This window comes from Nannospalax galili, unplaced genomic scaffold, assembly GCF_000622305.1.
Source record: "Nannospalax galili isolate Female #2095 unplaced genomic scaffold, S.galili_v1.0 scaffold146, whole genome shotgun sequence".
In the NCBI taxonomy this organism is placed as follows: Eukaryota; Metazoa; Chordata; class Mammalia; order Rodentia; family Spalacidae; genus Nannospalax; species Nannospalax galili.
In genome coordinates this window covers 5,176,135-5,183,379 of record NW_008357929.1, presented here as the reverse complement: position 1 = coordinate 5,183,379, position 7,245 = coordinate 5,176,135, and the positions used below count along the sequence as shown (strand labels likewise).

The following is a 7,245-nucleotide window of genomic DNA, read 5'->3' as shown; positions in this document are numbered from 1 at the left end:
GCTGGCCTCTATCTCACAGAGATCTGCCTGCCTCTGCCTCCTGAGTGCTGGAATTAAGAGTGTGTACCACCACACTGGGCCCCAAGGTTGTGTTCTAGTGGAATGGTACACTTATGGTCTAACAATTTTCTCTGTGTTCTAGGTCCCTAAAATTTTTACACCAGGAAAATTATAATCTATAGATCAATGCAATTCTTTCTTTGGAGTCTGATGAAAAAGAGTAAATTGTACAAGGGCATTTGAGATAATGAGGGAAGTTTCAACGTGGGGGTGAGGTGAGTTTACACCTCAGTGTGAATCACAATTCCTTTCCCTTCTCTCTTTCACACTAACAGGTCCATCCTTAGAGATCTGTGGCTTCCTGTCCTCCAATCAGCATAGGCCTTGGCCTTCAAGGCCATATTAACTTTGCACACTCAGTGCTGAGAGGATGGGAAACTCTCTGAAAGGAATAGACAAAGCAAGCAAAGGTGGTCTCTGTCTTCTGTTTGAATGGATTATTCTTTAGTGTGCTTCTATTTAATCAACTAATTTAAATGAGAACATTTAGTCCACTGATTAACATATTGTTGAACATATTTATGGATTACAATGTGCTATCTATCTATCTATCTATCTATCTATCTATCTATCTATCTATCTATCTATCTATCTATCTATCTATCTATTGTCTATCTAATCTATCATCTATAATCTATCATCTATCTATCCATCTATCTACCTATCATCTGTCTACCTATCTACCTATTATCTATCTATCTATCTATCTATCTATCTATCTATCTATCTATCATCTATCTATCATCTGTATATATATATATATATATATCTGCATCCACAGGTTCAACCAACTTAGGATAAAAAATATTTGAGAAAAATTTCATCTATATTGAACATGTACAAACTTTTTCCTTGCCATTATTTCTTGAACCCTATCGTCTAACAATCATTTACATTGCATTTATGATGACCTTTGTACTAAGGCTTAGCATTGAGCACTATAGAAACACTGGCATTTCCCCTTAGGAATATGTTAAGTGTTATGTGTTATAAGCAGTTCTGAAGTTTACAGACAAGCGGTTAAAGACAGACGTGAAACAGACATTCCCCTTAAGACATAATCCTAGTATAATTAGGTATTTGGTATATAAGTAGTCCAGAGGTGAATTAAAGTATATGGGAGTATGTACATTGGTTCTAAGCAAACATTACACTATTTTATTTAAGTATATTGAACATCCTTATATTTTGGTATCCATGAAACATCCTGGAACCAGATCACCCACAGATAGCAGATTAAATCAGAGTAAAGAGCATGTCTATCCTCATAAGAATTTAGAACTTCTTTGTGATAAGGACATTTAAAATAATTTATTTTAGCTTTTTGCTTGTCTTGTCTTTTGAGACAGAGTCTCAGGCAGCCCAGGCTGACTTGGAACTTGATATATAGCTCCAAGAATGACCTTGAACTCCTGATCCTCCTGCCTTTTACCTCCTGAGTAAGGCATGCATTATCACATCTTCCTAGTGAGCTTTTTTGTTTTTAAAAAAATTCTGTACAAGTGGTTTTCCTGCATGTATATAAATGAACTCATGCATTCAATGCCCATGGAGGTCAGAAGAAGGCATTGAATCCACTGGAACTGGAGTTACAGATGGTTGTTAGGCACCATGTGGGTGCTAGGAACCAAACCCAGGTCCTCTGCAAGAGCAGCCAGTGATCTTAACCACTGAGGAAACTCTCCAGTCCCCTAGTGCAGGTATTTTGACAACCGGAAAACATTTGTTCAGGCCTTTTGTGTGCTGGACGCTAGACAGCCTCAAGTGAAGAGGACACAGTGGCAGGTGTTTGGAGCTTCCAATAAGTGGGGAAAGCTGGAGGACAGAGCTTTACCAGAAGGCTCAGCATTGAACACTGCAGAGCACTGCAGAACAGTGACCCTTTTCTTGGGGATCCACAGAAAAGCTCCTGAAAGAACAGCTTCTGGGAGGAAAGCTAAGGGACCATCAGAGGGTTAGGTAAAGGCTGGTGAAGGAGGGTCTGTGACTCTGAGGGTCATGGCAGCGACAGTATATAGAATTTAACTGAGTGCATTGGGCGAGGAGTTCTGGAAAGTCAGGCTGGAAAGGAGGCCAGAGCAAGAACCCAGTGACAAGAACATTTGAAGGCTGTTGTCCATGTGGGAGACAGGGCAGCCTGGTATTTGGCTGCAACCATGGAGACGGGAAGATGTACATAGGTTCAAGGCTTATTAAGCAGGAATAGAGATGGCAGGATGTGATGGCAGGGGTTAGTCAGCTGTGGTCAACCCCCATTTACAACAGCTTGCAAATGAAGGACATGTAATATTTAATTAACTAATTTATTTATTTTGTGGTGTTGGAACCGATATCATGGGGAGGATGAAGGACCCAGGGAATTTGTCTGTGAAGGACTTGGAGGTTCATAAGTCACCAAAGAAGAGAGTTAGGAGAGAGCAGTGGAGTCAGTGGCTTAGGAACATCTCAGGAAAATCCCGAGAGCCTCTGCCATCCTGAGAGGTGACTGTTTCTTTTGTCTTAGAAACAGATATGGTCCTGTAGATGGTCAATTACTTTATTTATTACTTTATTTATTTTTATTATTATTTTGTACTGTGTGTGTGTGTGTGTGTGTGTGTGTGTGTGTGTGTATGTAAGTGCCACTGTGAATACACAGTGTGGCGATCAGAAGACAACTTCTAGGAGTAAGTTCTCTCCTTCCACCATGTGGATCATCAAGCTTGGTGGCAAGCCCCTTCACCTGCTGAGCCATTTCATCAGCAATTGTTGATTTTTGTTGTTCTTGTTTGTTCTTTATTTGAGACAGAGTCTCATTATGTAGCCTTGACTGGCCTGGAACTCTCTGTATAGACTGAGCTGACCTCAAACTCACAGATATCAGCCTGCCTCTGAATTTCAAGTGCTTAAAGGCATTAAAGACATGCGCCACAATGCCTGTCCTGGGCTATTGTTCCTGAAGAAGATTTTATAAGGATTTGTACAATCCTTCCTTAGATCATTGGCCACAGATGAGAGCTACTATTATTAAAATTGCCTCTGAGTTCAGAAATCAATTGCTTTTTCCAGTTAAACATGGTGTTAAAAGGGTTGCCCCTGACTTTCAAAACTTTTCAGGTTCTCTCCTAATGAAATCAGTAAAAGGGGACACCCCAACCCAAGTGTGAAATGGCGGAAGTACGGCTGCGGGTAACAGGCGCCTCTCATATGTTCTAGAGAATTTATCTATTTTGAATAATTAAAATAGGGCAAAACATTCTCAGACCCATTACAAGATAACAAATGAACACAAATAACCATGAAAAAATGCTTGATCTTGGCATTTAACAGGACAATACAAAACAAACCCATGATGAGATACATTCACTAATGTATCTCAAATACTAAAATGTCCCAACATTACACTCATCACACGGTTTGTGGTCCAGCCAGAGCTCTTCTGCACTGCTGTGGCATGTAAACAGGGAGTCCCATATGGAATTAAGCATGCACCTGTCCTTTGACCTAGCTGTTCTATGCCTAAATGTGAAAAACGTATGTGCACAAAAAGACTTGCTCAGGAACATCTGTATATGTTGATCTACACTGGGGATGGGGGGAGAGGACAGAGCAGTGGGGTGGGGGTGGGGAAGACAAGAATGGAAGATACTCAGGGACTTTTGGGGGTGGATGGAAGTATGCCTTTGCCCAGTTTCTCCCCACTTCTGACACTGTGGGGGAGGAGAGCTACCTGGGGATATGCAGATGCCTCAGTGAGGGGAGAAGACTGGTGTGTGTATGGGGGGGAGTTTGGCTTTTTTCACACATTCACATGTTCATCCCCTGACCTGTCTTGGTGCTAAAGATCTGAAGGCTAGGTGTGATAATGAGTGTCCAAAAGAATAAGGGTTGAACGCATTTTCCTGCAGTGGAGTCCAGAGCATCTGAGAGGAACTGCTTAAATGGGCTAGTAGGTGTAAGTGTAATAAGTGAATTGTCGCTGTGAAGACGGCTGGATTTGAATGTACTTGTGGTTCTGGAAGCTCCTTTTCCTTCCCAGGTCTCCCTCAACTTCCTGTGCTCTCTAGCACTGGCTCAGCACTCTGCTGAGGCAGGGGCAAGGAGAACACTTGCTAAATAGCTAAATAACTAGAAGAGTTACAGCAGGTACAGGAAGGGCTGGGCAGTTTACTCTGAGAGTTTGCTTTCTTTCCAGTTTTGGTTGGTGCCATCAAGGGTTGGAAGCCAGCTGGTTTTGCATTGCTAGGTTGCTTTTCCTGTTCTGTCCCATCTGATGGTTGTAAACCATCCACACTGATCTTAAAGCAGCTGGTGGAGTAGGGTTGAGGAACAGCTGTGGAGGGGGAGGCAAGACAGATCTACTCCCCCAAACACCCTTCCTATCTCTAACCACGGTTCACCTCACCAAGACTGGCTGCCCCCTGGCAGCTGAAGTTCATACCTGTCTACAGGGCCCCCCCGCTGCTGCTTCTCTAAACACAAGAAGTGGCATCAGTAATACAGCCACCATTCACAACCCCCTCCCCCCAACCCCGTCATTATGTGCCAGGGACGTGCTGTTCTGTTTCACTGAATTCTACCAGCAAGTCACTGAACAAGGTGCAATATCTCCCCTTTTGCAGATGAGAAACTGTGGATGAGAGAGGTTTAAGCAATTAGGGGAGTAGAGACAAAGTTGAAATGTGAATTTGGGACTGGCTCCAGAGCCCAGATTCAAGTGGGCACTGCTACCCTGGGGAGCAACTTTGGTTTTCTTTACAAATTAAGGGAATAGTGAGTGTGGAGGACCCTGGGACTGGAATACAGCAGTGAATAGAGCTGCCATGACAAGTGCATGGCCTGGGGCTGTGAGGAGCTGATGAACTGAGGGCTGAGACTGCGAGCCCTGCGATGGGGTTAATGGGGCAGCAGGGGGTCTGCGGCAGAGTGGCCACGGAATCAGCACCATTGGCAGGGAGCTTAAAGTGCCTCGTACCTGATGCTTTTTTTACCCAGGGCATCTCTTCGGATACTCATAGCACTGTGAGGGTGGTACTATTAACAGTATTCCCATTTTACAGATCAGGAAACTGAGACTCCCAGAGGCCTTTTATATTTTGCACTATGCTTTATTGGGGAAGGGACTTGACTTTTTTTTTCTTCACTACCTTCCTTTCTACCCTCACTCTCTTTAGCTGCCTGTCTTTGTTTTAGAATTCACTCCCCAGCCTTTCCCTGGTGCTACTGCTCTCCCTTGAATGAACTGGAACAACATGAACGGGGTGTCAGATTTAGTAAATGCAATGACAAAATGTTTAGTTGAATTTGACTTCAAATCAATAGATGCTTTTTCAGCTTAAGAATGATTCAACACTTCATGGGACATCATGTGCCGGACATATCCCATTGCTTACTAGAAATTCAAATGGAATTGGCACCCTGTATACAACACATTTAGCTGCTTTGATGCTATGAGAGGTTCCCTGTGCTTCCAGTACAGGTCTAGAGTTATCAGTTGCTCTCTTCTCCCTTGGCCCCTCCACCTAGAGAGCTCAGATAGGAACTGGGCTATTTTGGGAATTGCAAGGACCCGGTGACACTGAGGAGAGGAAAGGGCGCAGATGACCTCAGAGTGGGGAGGTTGGCCCAGCCAGGACAGTGGGAAGAGGGGAAGGCAGGCTACAGGGTTTGTGTAGTAGAATGACATGGTTTCTTATTCCTGAGGAGGAGCCGGTGTGGGTGGGAAGTGGAAAGTCTTCTTTCTCCCCCTGAGCTCCCCACTCTTGCCTTTCCCAGCTCCAGCAGGTCAATGTCTTTATTTCCTCTTGTTACCCTACTCCCAACGGTTCACTTGCTGACTGTCTACTTCTCTGATAAGGTAAGTAGGGCCCTGTGCCTGGGCTGATAGAGACTAGAGAGTTTGGAAACCATTGCTGCTGTCAACATGGCCTCAGCTACTATCTGTCCCCAGCTCACAGCACTCTTAGGAAGGAAACTTTCCCCTCTAAGGTCACAGTCATCTGGAGAGTGCCACTTACCTTCCTCTCTAGGCCACACAGTCAGCTCATGGGTTCTGCACAGCAATAGGGTTGGAAAAACAGCTCAAGGGATATGATAGGTGATTGCATCTGGCTTTACTGAAAGGCGTGGTCCCTATAGCCCATGTCTGTCTGACCAAGCGGTGCCTTTGTCCGAATTTCTATGGACCTGTCTTGTTCATTCTCTGCTTTCTGAAATGAAAACTGTCTGAACCAGTATACTTCTTGTTTCCCTGGCACCTGCCCAGGGTTCGGGCCACACCTGCAGGAAGGAGGGACAGACCTGCAGCTGCTGAGCTTGGATGCAAGATACTGCGGGAATGGGCAGTCTGTGCCCCGTACTCTGGAGTCTGAGGGTGGCCTTGCACTTTGCAATCTAGCCTTTTCACTTCTGCTACCACCTAGGGTTGGGCAGAGGGTCCCTCTTTACTCCTTTCAATGGCTTTCAAGGGTAGAAAGCTGGGTGTTGTACACCTAGGGCAGAACAACTCTCATCACACATGGTACCTTTTCCCAGGTACTCAGTAAGAGGCACCCCACCCACTTCTGCCTACCTTTCATGGTGGTCCCTCTAGCCTGCTTGCAGCTGGCATCATCCTCTATCCACCATTCACGTAGCCTTCCTTCTCCGCTTCAGAAACTACATGCGCTAAAGCAAACTTCAAACCAGCTCCTTCCAGGGAGGTACAAAGAAGGACCAAAGGGAGGTTCTTTTCCTTACTTACTGTGCACAGTGTCCCAGGGGAGGATGGAGGACCTGGGACTCAGTTGATGCTATACAGAGAGAAAGCCGGCAATGAGTTTCTGCTCAAGTCCTTCATCCCAGCTGGAGAAAACCACCCTGGCCATGTCCAGAGTCAGTGTGCTGCAAATCCCAGCCACTGAGCAGGCTCAGGCAGGGATGAGCTCACCAGGATGTGGCCTAATGGGTTAACTCTTTGCAAGCTGCTGGCACAGGCACTTGAACGTGGCTTTCTCAGCTCCGCTCAGCTGCTATTAGACAAATCTTGTGAAAAATTCATGAAGCTTTTCTGCAGTGTGCCTTTAAGTTTCAGTGGAAGTGTGTATTTGGCTGGTGGTGGCTGGGCAGAGCAGCTCCTGACCCAGGCTCAGCAGCTCTTGGAGGCTTTGTGTTAGAGGAGGCATGTGGTGGTGTGGTGGTGGGTTACATCTTATTCCTCGCTCAGAG

At 45.2% G+C, this 7,245-nt stretch overlaps 1 protein-coding gene across 1 annotated transcript in view; it reads right to left on the bottom strand.

Moving 5' to 3' along the window:
- The window catches only part of Pirt (phosphoinositide interacting regulator of transient receptor potential channels), a 15,207-nt gene extending 8,387 nt beyond the window's left edge, over positions 1–6,820 (bottom strand). The window contains exon 1 of the mRNA XM_008855704.1: positions 6,782–6,820. The gene's annotated coding sequence lies outside the window, so the exon portion shown is untranslated. The remainder of the gene's footprint in view (positions 1–6,781) is intronic.
- Between the last annotated feature and the right edge of the window lie 425 nt (positions 6,821–7,245).